The sequence below is a fragment of the Ambystoma mexicanum genome, chromosome 10, assembly GCF_040938575.1.
Source record: "Ambystoma mexicanum isolate Mex_15411 chromosome 10, UKY_AmexF1_1, whole genome shotgun sequence".
Classification (NCBI taxonomy): Eukaryota; Metazoa; Chordata; class Amphibia; order Caudata; family Ambystomatidae; genus Ambystoma; species Ambystoma mexicanum.
This window is the reverse complement of record NC_090932.1, coordinates 558,330,560-558,345,606: the sequence shown is the minus strand read 5'-3', so window position 1 is coordinate 558,345,606 and position 15,047 is coordinate 558,330,560. Positions and strand designations below refer to the sequence as shown.

General features: G+C 46.2%; 1 protein-coding gene and 1 long non-coding RNA gene across 2 annotated transcripts in view; one reads left to right on the top strand and one right to left on the bottom strand.

Moving 5' to 3' along the window:
• LOC138491567 (allantoinase, mitochondrial-like) overlaps positions 1-15,047 on the top strand; it is a 2,117,278-nt gene that overhangs the window by 782,343 nt on the left and 1,319,888 nt on the right. The gene's annotated exons all lie outside the window — the stretch shown is intronic.
• LOC138491568 (uncharacterized) overlaps positions 1-15,047 on the bottom strand; it is a 159,368-nt gene that overhangs the window by 40,013 nt on the left and 104,308 nt on the right. Inside the window, exons 2-3 of the long non-coding RNA XR_011276040.1 lie at positions 12,279-12,345; positions 10,669-11,118 (exon numbers count right to left, since the gene is read on the bottom strand). This is a non-coding gene — a long non-coding RNA (uncharacterized lncRNA). The remainder of the gene's footprint in view (positions 1-10,668; positions 11,119-12,278; positions 12,346-15,047) is intronic.

The following is a 15,047-nucleotide window of genomic DNA, read 5'->3' as shown; positions in this document are numbered from 1 at the left end:
TTGAGTGCCCATCTCTGGAAGGCCTAAGGAGACAGGCCTGCTCCCAGCTTGAGGGTGAACCTCCTAGGAAGCATCGGATTTATTGGGAAGGTGGAATCCTGTATAGTGAGCCCACAGAGTATACAGAAGGAGACCATAGGAGGTTGGTGGTTCCCCTTGCTGTAAGACCCTTCCTCCTGCAGTTGGCGCATGAAGGGTCCTTTGCTGGTCACCTTGATATTAAGAGGACCAAGCAAAGGTTATCCATGCACTTCTACTTGCCCAAGATGGGAGTGCAAGTAGAAAGTCACTGCAGGAGTTGTGCCTCCTGCCAGTTATCTGGTAAGAGTGGCTCAACAATCCAAGCTCCATTGGTACCACTCCCAGTTGTGGGAATACCATTAGAAAGGGTAGGGATCGACATCGTTGGTCCCCTTGACCCGCAAACATCCTCAGGCAATAGGTTTATCCTGGTGCTGGTCGACCATGCTACCAGATATCCTGAGGCCATCCCATTAAAAAATGTAACTGCCAAGTCAGTTGCAAAGCGTTACTTGGCATCTTTACTAGGGTTGGCTTCCCTAAAAAAGTTGTGTCTGACCGAGGCAGCAACTTTATGTCGAAGTATATGCAGGCTATGTGGAAAGAATGTGGGGTCACCTACAAGTTCTCTTCCGCATACCACCCCCAGACCAATGGTCTGGTGGAACGGTTCAACAGAACGTTAAAGAGTATGATTGGGGCTCTGGAAGAACCCCAAAGAAGAAAATGGGATCTTCTTTTACCATGCTTACTGTTTGCCTACCGAGAGGTACCACAGGAGGGTGTTGGCTTCAGCCCCTTCGAAATTCTGTATGGTCACCCTGTGCGGGGACCCTTAGCCATAGTCAAGGAGGGATGGGAGATGCCCACTCCCCCTATTACTACCAACGTAGTAGGCTATGTGTTAGGGCTCAGAAAATGGATGGTACTCCTGATGGGTCTGGCTAGTGACAAGTTGAAGGCAGGACAAGCCCTGGTTAAACATTGCTATGACCAGAAAGCTTCCCTCATCAACTTCACACCTGGTCAGCAAGTCCTGATCATGAATCCCATAAGGCCTAGAGCTTTACAGGATAAATGGTCAGGCCCTTACACAGTGGTGGAGCCCCTGAGTGAGGTCAACTATTTAGTGGACCTTGGAAGGCCTGGACAGGCTCCAAAAGTGTTCAATGTAAATAGGCTGAAGGCTTTCGTGCCAAGAGTCGAAATCGCAGCACTGCTACTGGCTTCAGATGGTGAGGAAGAGGAGTCTGAACCTCTCCCCGACCTGTTCCAAAGCGGTCCTTCAGATAGCTCCTTTGAGGGTGTCAAAGTGGCCCCTCACCTGACTTCTGATCAGCAGGCTGAGGTGAAAAGTTTGCTTAGACAATTTTCCCCACTGTTTTCGCAGTCCCCTGGTTTGACACCTTGGTGCAAATATAACATAGACGCAGGAGACAGCGTACCTACCAAAAGTAGAGGATACAGAATGTCAGACAAAGTACGGTCTTACATTAAGACAGAGGTCAACAAAATGTTAGATCTTGGGGTGATTGAACCCTCTAGTATTCCTTGGTCCAGCCCTGTGGTTTTGATTCCAAAGGCAGGTACTTCTGAATTGAGGTTCTGCGTGGATTACAGGGCTCTGAATGCTGTCACCAAGACAGATGCACACCCCTTGCTTCGAACAGATGAGCTGGTGGATGCCTTGGGTGCCTCCAAGTATCTCAGCACGTTTGACCTCACTGCAGACTATTGGCAAATAGCCCTAGCAGAACATGCCAAGGAGAAGACAGCGTTCTCAACTCCAGACGGTCTTTACTAGTTCAGGGTAATGCCGTTTGGGTTGAAGAATGCACCTGCAACTTTTCAGAGGCTTGTGAATCATGTGTTAAACGGGTTGGATGAATTCTGTCTTGCATATCTGAATGATATAGCAGTTTTCAGCGCCACCTGGGAAGACCATGTGAAACACCTCGGCATTGTGCTACAGGCTCTTCAGAAAGCACACTTGACCATAAAGGCTAGTAAATGCCAGATTGAACAAGGCTCCATGGTTTACCTTGGACATGAAGTAGGCGGAGGGAGGATACAGCCTCTACCCAGTAAAGTACAAGCAGTACAAGACTGGCCTACCCCCACTACACAGACCCAAGTGAGAGCCTTCTTAGGACTCACAGGATATTACCACAGCTTCATGGCAGACTATGGTACCTTAGCTGCCCCTCTGACTGCTCTCACCACTCCGAAGAAACCCAAGAAGGTAACTTGGACCGATGAGTGTGAGAAGGCCTTCAATGGCTTAAAAGACTCCTTGTGCCAGGCCCCTGTTCCCAGGGCCCCTGATTACCTTTTATTGTGCAAACAGATGCCTCTGACACTGGGATAGGAGATGTACTATCGCAAGTAGATGAGAAGGGTAAGGAACACCCTATTGGTTTCATTAGTCGCCAGTTTAAGGACAGAGAGCTCAGATGGTCCACAATAGAGAAAGAATGTTTCTCTGTTGTGTGGGCCTACGGAAGCTGAGGTGCTACCTCTATGGGACCCACTTCACTGTGCAAACTGACCATGAGCCCTTAAAGTGGCTAATGAACATGAAGGGAGAGAATCCAGAGTTGCTTAGGTGGTCCATAAGTCTGCAAGGCTTTGACTTCACTATTGAGCATAGGCAAGGTGTCCAACATAGCAATGCTGATGGGTTGTCCAGAATGTTTAACCGACCTGAACAAGAAACTCATCCAGGGGTGGATTAGTTCCCCCTATCCTTAGTCTGGGAGGGGCGAGTGTTAGGAAAGATTTCATAATTGTAGGTAATTTTCCTTCCATGTGGCAACCCCCAAACTTTTTGCTGTTGTTTTACACCCTGATCTAGACTTTGCCAGAGAAGCGCAGCCTTCCGCCGCACTCCTCTGGGCTTTCGCTCCATTCTTACGGGGAAACTGACATGCCCTTAAGACAGTCAGTACCGGGAGACTTAGTTTCCCTTAGTCCTTTCCTCAGGTTGCAGCTTTTGAGCAACATGAAACAAGAGTGCACTGTAACTTACATTACCGCGCTCTTGGGTCTCTAGTCATTCCAAAGGTCCTAGTTTAGTTTATTATTATTTGTATAGCGCCGCCTGGCCCTGGGGTATCCAGGCACTTGAGATGAATACAACAAAATGAATACAACAAAACAATATGATACAATATTTCTGAGGGAGACAGTACCAGAGGTTGAGGGTATCGTCACTCAGTTGCAGGTGTGCAGATATCATATAACGTGATCTCTAGGTGGATGAAAACATTACGTTTAGGACATTGTCAAGCAGTTACAGGTAATGTATAGGCCGATTTACTAATTTGCAAGTTTGCGGGCTAGGTGCATGCTAATAAGGTAGAGCTATGTACTTTGCGTTTCTTTGGACAGTAAGCATGTTTTGGAGCTGTGTCTTAATCTGTGAAAGGACGGTTCTGATCTCAACTCGAGTGGAAGTGAGTTCCAGAGTTTGGAGGCAAGCACGGGGAAGCTAGAGCCACCTGCTTTTTGGAGCTTGTTTCTTGGGATATTTAAAAGTGTGTTTGGGCTGATATGGTAGGATGCACTGGGGTGTGGTGAGTGAGGTTGTCAGATAGGTATCTAGGTGCTTGGTTAGCTAGGCATTTGTGAGTGAGAGGGTTTTATATTCAATTTTTTGTGGTATAGATAGCCATTGGCAGGAGCGTCTGCCGTCAGATATGTGTTCATGTTTAGGAATGTACAGGGCTGCTCGCAGGGCGTTGTTTTGGATGACTTGCAGTTTGTTGATGTTTTTCTGACTGGTGCCCAAGTACAGAGCATTGCAATAGTCTACTTTAGAGAGGATTAGCGCTCTAGCTAAGATGGTGCAGTTGGATGGTGTGAGATAAGGTCTGCTGGCATTGATGAGCTTACAGGTGTAAGCAGTGACGGATGAGATGGAATTGATCTGTCTTGTCAATGTGAGGGAGGAATCGATGTAGATACCTAAGGTTTTGACGTTGTTGGAGACACTGATGTTATTGCCGTCTATAGTGAATGCCTGGTAGCGTTTGTCGAGTTTATTAAGTCTAGGTTGGGATCCTAGGAGAAGAAGCTCAGTCTTGTCATCGTTGAGGCATAGTCCATGCTTGGCCATCCATTCTTGGATAGTGGAGTAAATGTTATTGAGAGCAGTGAGGTCAGTGGAGTAGTCGCCTGTTAAAGGGATCAGTATTTGGGTGTCATCTGCGTAGTTGGTGTAGATGACACCCAATCGGTCCAGTATGTCAAAGAGGAGTTTCGTGAACACATTGTATAGGGCGGGGGAGACGCAGGAGCCCTGAGGGACGCCGCATGTGACTGGGCTGGGTTGGCAGAGGCTGTAGGTGCGAAGACTCTCATGGATCTGTTGTTCAGGAAGGACTGGATCCATGCGTTAGCATTGTCTGATAATTTGGCTGCTGAGGATAGATGTTTGCAAAGGATGTTGTGGTTAACCAGGTCGAAGACGGCCGATAAGTCGAAGAGAAGGGGGAGGGCCAGTTTGCCATTGTCTTTAATGTTGTCCATCTGTGTCTTAAGGTCAATCAGGGCGGTCTCAGTGCTATGTTTGGGGTGGAAGCCAGATTGTCTGAGTCCTAGTAGGTTGTTCTTCTCAAGGTGGTTCTGTATCTGGAGATAGGCCGCTCTGTCAAGGATTTTTAGAAGGAAGGGTATCGTCGTAATGGGTCTATAGTTGGTGGGGACACTTGGGTCTAGGGTAGGCTTCTTAAGTAGGGGAAGAACCCAAGAGTCCTTGAGGTTATTGGGCACTATGTTGGATGTGAAAGATGAGTTGATGAGTGATGTGATAAAGGGAGCAAGTTGTTTGACTGCATCTTTAATGATTGGGGCCGGGCAAATGTCACCTTGGCATTTGGACGGTTTTAGTGAGTTGATTATTTCTTCGACCTCTTTGATGGTTATGGTGGAAAACTCGAAGTGGTTATTGTCATCATTTTTAGGGGTGGTGTGGGTATGTGTGGGGGGGGTGATGTTCTCAACGAGGGTAAGGCTTTCTTTCTTAGACAAGATTTTGGCTTGTAGCATAGCAATTTTGCCAAGGAGGGCTTCCTGAATGTTCGTGTACCAGTGGATGTCTTTGTTGCATGTGTCTGGAATGGGGGAGGATGATTCGAGATCTCTCAGGATGTTAAAGAGGTCTTTGGTATTGGATTTAGCGTTACAGATTTTTTCATTGTACATGATTTTTTTTGACTGAATGATGGCTGTCTTATAGGAATTGGAGGCCAGTGCGTAAGATGTCTTGTTGATGGTGGATGGTGACTGTTTCCATGCTAATTCTGCTTGTCTTTTGGTTTTGCGGAGTGTTTTTAGTTCGGGGGTGAACCAGGAATTGAGGTGTGCGCGTGGTTTGGCTTTATGTAGCTTGAGTGGTGCTATGGTGTTTATGGCCTTAAGGATGGTTGTGTTGTATAACTCTACTAGTTCAGTAGGGTTAGTCATGATAGGTGAGAAGTCGATGATGGGTTGGAGTAATGGGAGGAGTTTCTCTACTGTGATGTTTTTGTTATTTCTTGTGAGTGTGGGTGGAGCATTGGGGGGAGGCCTTAGTGTTTGAGTGCCTTTATTGATGGTGAAAGTAATGAGGTGGTGATCAGTCCAAGCGCTTGGTGTGTTGGATAGGATGGTGGTATTGCAATTAAGATCAGCTATCCAATCAAGGATGCAACCTTTATTGTGTGTGGATTGTGAGATATGGTGGGTGAGTCCTAATTCTGAAATGGTGTTGGCGATAGTGTTAGCTTTGTCATCTTTCTCATCGTTGAGACCTAGATTAAAGTCTCCTAGGATGAGTAGTCGTGAGTTGGGTTTGATGTTGTTGGAGAGTAAGAGGGCTATGTCGTCATTAAAGGATAATATAGGGCCTGGCGGTCTGTAAATGAGGTGGATGGATATTGTGCTTGTGTGGGTTGTGGATAGTTTGAGGGTGAGTAGTTCCGGTGAGGGGAGGGATTGGTTATGTATGTGTCTTACGTTGATGGAGCTTTTTGCAATAATGGCTACTCCACCACCTTTGGCTGTTTGTCTGTATGCACAGTAGATGGTATAGTCATTAGGTATAGCTAGAGATAGAGAGGGGCCAGAAGCTGGGTGGAGCCAGGTCTCGGTAATAGCTATGAAATCGAGTTCATTGATGGAGATGATGTCGGCTATGTCTAGGGCATGGGCTACTACGGATCTCGCATTAATGAGTGCACCTTTGATAGTTTCGGTGGTAAGGCATGGTTTTTTGGTGTGGGTGCAGGGGGAGGGTGCGTTCATGCAGGGGGTGATCTGGTCTGTCGGAGGTATAAGGTGTGTGCGAGGAGAGGCAGATTTGGATGAGGTTCTGTTTTGTTTGTTGCCTAAATTGAGGAAGATCGCAGGGGTGTGTGTTCTGGATCTGAGTCGGGCGAGTCTCAATGAGCCTATGCAGGGGTAGGATTTGCAGATAGTAAGGTTTGTAAGGGTAGGCAGGCTGGGGGGGTAGTCTGTGATGCTTTTTGGGGGCTAGAGGTATCTGCTATGCAGTGAGAGTTTATGGTGCAGGCAGGCTGGAAGGGGTTGGTGTTAGGTAGGAAGGGGGTGGGGCAGGGTATGGGGTAATGTCTAGGGCAAGCTAGTCTGCTGAGGCCATTGGGGTGTGAAAGGAAGTGTAACCCTGTACAGGGGATGTCGTGTGGGACCAGGCAGAATGGGAACATAATGAGGAAGGTCCAGGTTATCATATCTGATTTAGAATTGGGCTGGGGATTTCAGTACTCCTATGTTAGTGTGATTGGGAGTGACTTGGCACAGTGGTAGATAATATGCTCATGTGTGGGTGCGCAGGTGGGTAGAGATTTCTAGTGCCAGCATAGGTAAGGTCGGAGGTTGATGCACAGTCATAAAGTGTGAGCTGGGTTCAGGTTGATGCGCATTCAGGATACTATGAGCTCAAAGTAAGGTGGCTAAGGGCGCTTCCCGCGTTTGGCCCAAATGGGTGGCCTGGCCTCCAAAATGGCCATGCCACGAGGATCTTTGTCCTGTCCGCTGACCGTCTTGCCCCTTCACCTTCCCCCAGGTTGAGCCGACCCGAGGCAGTCCTTATTTGGTCATGCACTTTCCCACGAAACACAACGCTTTTGTGGGCTTCTGCATGCCTTGTGTGTGCCTCCAGGATGTGGGCTGGGATGCCTGTTCCCAATACACATCCTGGGTGCCAGAGAGTCTAGAGTGTCCTGAATGCCTGGGACCACTGTGGTCCGTGATAGGTCCATGTATGGTGTGAGTGTTTGTGAGCCGCTCTCCCATTGGGCCCTCTCCGTTTTGGCACGAAGGGAACTCTGGATAAGAGGAGGCTGAAAACCCCACTACCATGTCGATCTCCTGAGTTCTCACGAACAAAGGATAAGGAGCCAAGTATCCTGCAACTAAGAAGCTGAGTCGAGGAATCTCTGGTGACCCGCTGAAGGTTTGGCACCCTGCACTGCTGTCGTCCTGTGAGACCACTCGGCCTCTGATCGAACGAGAGGTCTGCAAAGGCGCTTTGACCCTTTAGAATAGTGGGAACAACTATTCTCGGCATCTTCACCAAATCCTGTACGTAAGCCTTCGGAAGCGTCCCTGGGCCATCCAGTGGACTGACCAGCCTACACAGGAATCTTGCTCTGTCAGCGCCGTCTGGCTGCTGCTAATCCCGTGTCCTCGGCACTCTCACACGATTCGTACACTTGGCGTTCCCAGGTCTGAAGTGAGACGTGCGCTTTGGGAGCGGAATACACGCGGTTGCCGAGTTGCCCTGCTGTGGTAACAAACCTGTGCATGTTCGCTGCATTTGGGACACCCTCGACCCTGACTCCTGCTGTCGCGGAATCTACACGGCATCGAGACATCCTGTTGATCGCATCTGAACCTGCCAGTACCGAAACTGAGCCGGAGAAGCCTGGGTCTGCCTGCATCGGGGACCGGTGAGTAGTCAATACCCTAACCGGTCTCCCTCCCGCAGGAGCCTGTGGCTTTCCATCGCTGTCGTAAACAGCAACCCTTTTCCGCACGCCAGCCCTGCTTCTGCCCACAAATGGAGGCCGCGCTTGAGTAGCGGGGATCTGTTCATCACCGTTTTGTTCACCTCTCTGAACTGCCTGATTTCCCTGAAGAGACTCCCCTTTGCCCGTTGGCACCCGCGTGTGCAGGTACTTTTGAGCACAAGGCTCCACTCTTCGTAGTGCTCGGACTTCCTTCTAGTTAGGTGGCCTCTGATGTCGAACTGGGTCTAACGATTACTTGCACTGCCTGTTTTCCTCCCCATCTAGGTGGTCTGCATATTTCGTGCTTCTAATTCCTAAAACCCCTTGGTCTTGTATATATATTGTATGGCCTGTGATGTGTTGGTTTATTGGAGTTTTACCGTGATTCTTTACTATTGTCGATGTTACAAAGGCCTTGTAATAAATGTGTCTATATTTTTAATATAACACCTGTCTGGAGTAATTTGTAAGCGTCCTTGCTTTGTGTGCTCATTGCAGGCTTTCAGTCACCCTCACCCCTCTTGAGACCTAGTCTTGACCGCCGCCATCGCTACCCTGATTGGTCTGGCTTGTCCAGAGGTTACCCTGCTCCAAGAAACTAGGCTGGCCTTCTGAACCTCTGCCCCTCCAGGACAGAGTTCAGAAATCCATCTTAACACTAGTAGATAACACTTTTTAAAGAATGCTTATTTAAACCTTGTGTATATTATAAATAAATATGTATATATATGTAAGCTGGATCTCCAAAGGAAAAGGGTGAATGGCAAGAGTAGCTACCTGTAGGAGTCCTGGGTGAGGGATACTTCGAATGTGAACCCAGGGGGGTGGTCTAACTTGACTTATGAGCAGTCCAGCCCCACTGGCCATCTGCCCTATGTTTGTACCAAGTCAAATAAACAGTTGCAGCCTGATAAGATTTGGATGGAGTACATCCCCTTCTTTATAAAACAAGATAAAAGATCAAATACATACAACTCAGGGTTACCAAGTTTTATGGCAGATACCACATCCTGCAGTAACATTTCAGAACAGTCTTATATTCTGACATTCTTAAATTAGCCTCCATTAGTTATACTTCTCATTTACCCCAGTATGACATTGGTGGATAGCAGTACCCTTCAAAATGGGATCACACTACAAAACTGTTTACAGTGGGATCACTAATGACTTAACTACAGTCTCATTCAAAATCAACACATAACTGGTTCCTTGTAGGTGGGGGGACCCCAGCACATTTTGTTGCACATATGGTAAGTAACTAACTGCTTTGCAGCCAACAAGACCTTATGCCAGATTGAATTTTACACGAGTCAGAACACTAACACTTTACATTACTGGCAGCCTGTTTGGCGAGCAATAAATATGTCCCTTATGATAACCCCACAACTCTTTCACATCAGTGTTGCAATGGTAAGAGGGATTACCCTCATATGGTACCTGGCCAACCCTTTTTACTACATGTAAGGTACTTGCTGGAAAGACTTGCCACTTAGATAAATAACAATTCTTTACTTCGTGGGAGACATTGGTGAGCGTGGTTTTACACATTAGACAATTTCACCCTCTTTCACTTTCGGAGGTGCGTTGGCACACATGGGTTGACACTTTAGGTAAATAAACCCTCTTTCACCTCATGAGGTACACTGGCGAACATGGGTTGACCCATAAGGTAAGTAATCCCTCTTTCACTTCATGAGCCCATTGGCAAACATGGAGTGACACCAAATCAAAGGTAAATCCTCTGTCACTTCATGAGATACATTGGTGCACATGGATTGACACTTTAGATAATTAAACCATCTTTCACTTCATGAGGTACATTGACGAGCGTGCGTTGACACATTAGATAATGAAACCATCTTTAACTTCATGAGATACATTGATGAACGTTCGTTGACACATTAGATAATGAAATCATCTTTCACTTAATGAGGTACATTGACTTGCGTGCGTTGACACCTTTGATGAATAAACAATCTTCACTTCATGAGGTACATCGATGAACGTGCGTTGACACATTAGATAATTAAACCATCTTTCACTTCACGAGGTACATTAACTAACGTGCACTGACACACTAGATAATTAAAACCATCTTTCACTTCATGAGGTTCATTGGCTCACGTGGGTTTAACAGCTCAGGAAAATAAATACTCTTTCACAGTTCGGGCCCTTCCCAGTGACGGCCGGCTACTATTTACGCCCTCTCATAATGGGCGCACTACCCTCCAGTTGATCCCTCAGCACCATATGGAGCCCCTCACGATTGGCCACTTCCCCCGTTTTGGGGAAAAAAACAGAAAAAAAACAAGGGAGGAGGAAAGAGAACTAATATGAATTGTCCGGCAGTGGACCCTGACTCAAACTCTGAGTTCTGACAGGAACTGACAGACTACTGTCTCTCCCAACGTACCGCATTAACCATAAGAGAAACTCCTACAAATGACCCCTATCGGGTAGGTTTTTCTACCTTACCCCTTCTCTAACAGGCCACTTAACTAAAGTATACGCAATAACCAGTTAATCTGAAAATCACCTTTTTTTCTCTTGCTCCGATGCCCTTTTAAGTAACGCAGTGACAGGAAATACAAAACATGGGACGACCTGATTGAAAAGGCCAGGCAAAGTACTTTACCTCTCCTCCCGGGCCACACTATGTTGCCAGCTCCGGAGGCTTGGTCTCCACTGTCCCAGGAAAATGGGGAAAGGCAGACTCGCGTCTGGTACCGTCCGTCCGCTTCCAAAAGATGCACACTCTCAAGGGAGCTGCCATCCCGAGCTGAGCTGTCTCACTCCCACGCCGGGTGCTTCATCTACTCTGAGGAGGGGAGAGCGCAAGCCGGCTAGGAATGCTCTGGGGAACCTCATTAGCACGGAGGGCCTGGGCGCCCTATGCGCTCTGCAGGGCAGCGTTCTCTCTCCGCTCCACGGCTTATCGCCGCTATATCTTCCTCATGGTTCTGTCCACCTGTCCCCAGGGCGGGGGACCGGTGACAGGTTTTTACTCAAAATTGCCTCATACACTCTTCGTTACCCCCTGGGCAGGATGTACCAAGTTCTCCGGGTCCCGAGACGAAGACAATACCTGCAGACATAGAAACAGGGATGAAAATATTCACATGATGATTCCCCCTTCATTCAATATGAATAGAACTCCCACGCTGAAATAGGTGGGGGTTTACATATAACTTCAAGTGTGTAGGTGTTACTTGGATACTTGTACTTAATCATTTCGATTGTACAGCTCTCCATCTCACATTACCCCTCTTAAAATAAGACTGGCTGCTCAGTCACACGACCAACTTGTTTAGTACAGGCCTATATTAAAAAGTGGGTTACCTAATACTAAGCAGATACATCTTGTGTAGTCCCACACCAGTTGGACACACTAATTCTTACCTAACACTGCTGGTTCACAGGCTCTTTTACGCTACCCACAATGCAGACCAGTATTTCAGCTTGTTTCAGAGACTTGGGTAGGTAAGAGGTAAAGGCATGACCCATAATCGGTAGAAACAAAGCCTGTTGCAGCTCCCATTCTAGGATAGAGTAGAGTGTGAAATATGAAGCAGGATCGCAACTGAGTTGCATATTGAGGGTTCCAAGTGTCAATGTATAGGGTGAGACAGGACAATCATGGGACTCTTCTCCAAGCATATCCATTGTAGTCCCTGGTCCATACTGCACTACCGGCGCAGCAGTCTCATGTTCTCTTAAGTTGGTTGGGAGCATGGATGCACTGCTTTTACTTTTTACTCTAAACTGCGGTGGCAAACAATTTTTACTTTTTCTTATTCAGATAAACAGTTCTGTATGCAGGGTACCTTCCCTCCTGTTTCCTTGGATTATCACAACAATTTTCAGATTTCAGAATTCTTTAACCAGAGACAAACATTTACCCGAATCTGTTTCAAACAATACATAATAGACGTGACAATACATTGATGCAATTACCTGTGTTCACCAACCCACAATTTTTACTTGTTTCTTCTTCCACATCTGCTATGTCCCCCTTACCCGAGTCTCTGGGTGGCCCTGTCAGCTCTCCCCTCTGACAAATACGACTCTCCTGGGCCCATGGGGATCACCGGGAGTGCCCAGTGACCCTTGGACTTGGCCGCAGGGCAGCAGAAATCCGACATTGCAGGCACCAAACTTGTTGTGGAAAAAATTACCACTGACTATTCCAGTGGATTGGTGAACAATGTATTAGTAAAAAGCAAACGCCAGAACAAAACAACTTACCTATTGTGATTCTTAACTTTAATGCACTTTCTGTAACTAGCGCATAGATGCGTCAGGGTTTTGTATGCTGAAATAAAAGCAACGAAATCAAATTAAAATAAAATATAAAACCATCAAAGTGCGAGCCTTTGACACAAGTGAGAACCCCCCTCCCTCTGTGCACTCTGCCCTTATATTCAAAGTAACACATGCATTTCAATGAAAGGGGAGGTTCAGAAAGAGGAAGAAATCACACAGAAGTAATATTACAAGCAGGGAACAAAGCCCCTCTGTCCAGGTCTTTGATGCCAGATGCATTCTTACCTGTAAAACAGTGTTATCAGGAAGGATAACATCAAGTGATACATTTAGTGGAGCTGAATATACTCCTCAGAGGTTCACACACTGTGTGAGGCAGGCGAGCACGCTTACTGTATGATGAATTCTGTCTACTAAAGCCGGTTTTCGTAAGACTGGAAACACATCAAAAGCGAGAAATGTGGCTGCAAGCATAGCTACACACTAGGCAAAGAGTCTTCATTGCAAGGACATGTGCAGTAAAGCCTAGAGTCCCACCTTGACAAGCAAGAAACAGTTCTTTAAACATGGCAGTTCACAGTACCTACTCAATATTTTAATGAAGCAGTATGCCAGGGGAGTATATAAAATGTTCGCTTCCAGAATTTCCCTCACAGGGCTCATGGGCAGTTAGCAACGCAAATGCAGTTTTAAAATACATACAGGGGCACAGGGCAATGAGCAACCAAAATGCAGTTTCAAAACATACGGAAAGGGGCCACGGGGCAATACACAACCATAATGTTTCTAAACTACAAACAAAGAGTGACAGAATATTAAAGACACTAATTCCAACACAGAAGCTGATGTCATTATGCTTATGCGAATAGGGAGTCATTGGTATCAGCAGGACCTAATCAAGCAGTTCTGTATTCTTACCAGAAAAGCCAAGGCCAACCCAGAAAGAGTCTGCTGACTCCTGTACAACTGGCAAAGAAGAGGTGCAAAAGAGCGACCAGCAGCAGCTAGCGCTCTCTTTTCCAATTTACGATCTGCTTGAAAACTGGTGGAAATTGAATGGATCTTCAGATTTAAGAGCTGCTTCCACAGGAATAAAGTCTTATGGAAGAACTTTGTCTAAGATACTTTGAGATAATCTTGACTTTATGGGATTTCGAACTGAGGATTCTTTCAGACTGTTTGTACAATTGGATTGTGGTGTAAGAGTATCTTTTGCAGATTATAACCTATTCAGCCTATGGGGTAAACAACATGTCATCTCTGCAGTGTATTTTCCCATCTTCATGATCATTGGTATACTCCAAAGTTGGCATATCGGTTAAAATTCGGGAGACCCACTGCCCTACCAGCACTGCACTGCCCTACTACAAATTATCTTGCAGGCTCCTTAAGTAACATCCCAATTATGGATTCAAATGCAGTGTTTTAGATGGTTGCCTTGGAAGTGCAGGGGGCTTTAACTTGACAAGTCTCCCAAAAGGGAATATATATTGCTGCACTTTCCACCTTCCGCCTGCATGACTTTGATTGGAGAATGAGCCAGTGACTGTGGTGTGACCATTTCTTCCAGGAATATTTCTGGGCTGAAAAATAGACAGAATATTCCAATTTTGTTGAATACATTAGGTAGTTTGATATTCTTATGTTCCTGAAAACATGGGTTGTTCTATCTCACTTATTGGATGGCTTTCAATGCCTTCTCTGTAGCAGTAGAGTTAAAAAAATAGTGGTGCCATGAAAATATGAAAAATGCAGTTACAATTCACAACAGGAAAAGAGGCATAGCATAACAAGCATGGTTTTTTACGAAAATGGCAGTCTATTGAAGCACATTTTATTCTTTTATATCTGAAACCATCCTTATGCAGTAGAACGAAATCACACTGAGTCATGTTTATATTTCGGAAACTCCAAAAGATATTTGATAATCAGAACTCTCAGGTGTGTTTTAGAAGTCCTAATATTGCAAAAGGTGTAAGCCGTTTACACTTCACTTGTACATTCGGGACATTCTACTTTTAGTTTAAGTCAGAGAAGGGTTTGAAGTGGAAACTTTTCTGCCGTACGTTCCTCCTCTGCTTTGAATTACTACATGGTTTAACACCTGCATTGGACTTTCCTTCGCAAATCTATTGCAAATTACATCTGCTAAGCGTAATTTGCAGGCACCATTTACATTTGTTTAATAAAATGGAGAATCAAATGAAAGAGTAAAGGTGATTTTTCTAGGTTTCACTCTTTCATGTACCACCCCTTTTGTAAATGTGGAAAATTGCATGCCGGGTATTCAATAGAATGCAAGTGCTAATTGTGGTGGTGTTTTCCATGCAATTGGCACTTTTTACAATGTGAGCCCCTGCATGTTTTAACATTGCATTAGAAATATTGAGCAATGCAAACACCTGCATTCACTTGGATACATTAGGCCTCATTACGAGTATGGAGGTAGCCGTGCTGCTTTTAGTGGCATGGCTACCCCCTTACCAGGTATCGGGTCCGGGTTCCAGGAATAGGGAATTACCGGGCAATGCCGGCTTTGGCGGACCCGGTAATTTCCATTCTCGGGACCCGGACCAGGTGCATCCCCATTCCCATTTAAGCCCCCATAGGACTCAGTGGGAATGGGGAGGATGCTAACAACGCGCCCGTTAATGACGGGCCCGTTGTAAGCTTTCTTGTCTGCTAGCGGGTCCCGCTAAGGACGCCTGGTCTGACCAGGCGTTCCAGAGCATGACCCGCTGCAGACCTCGT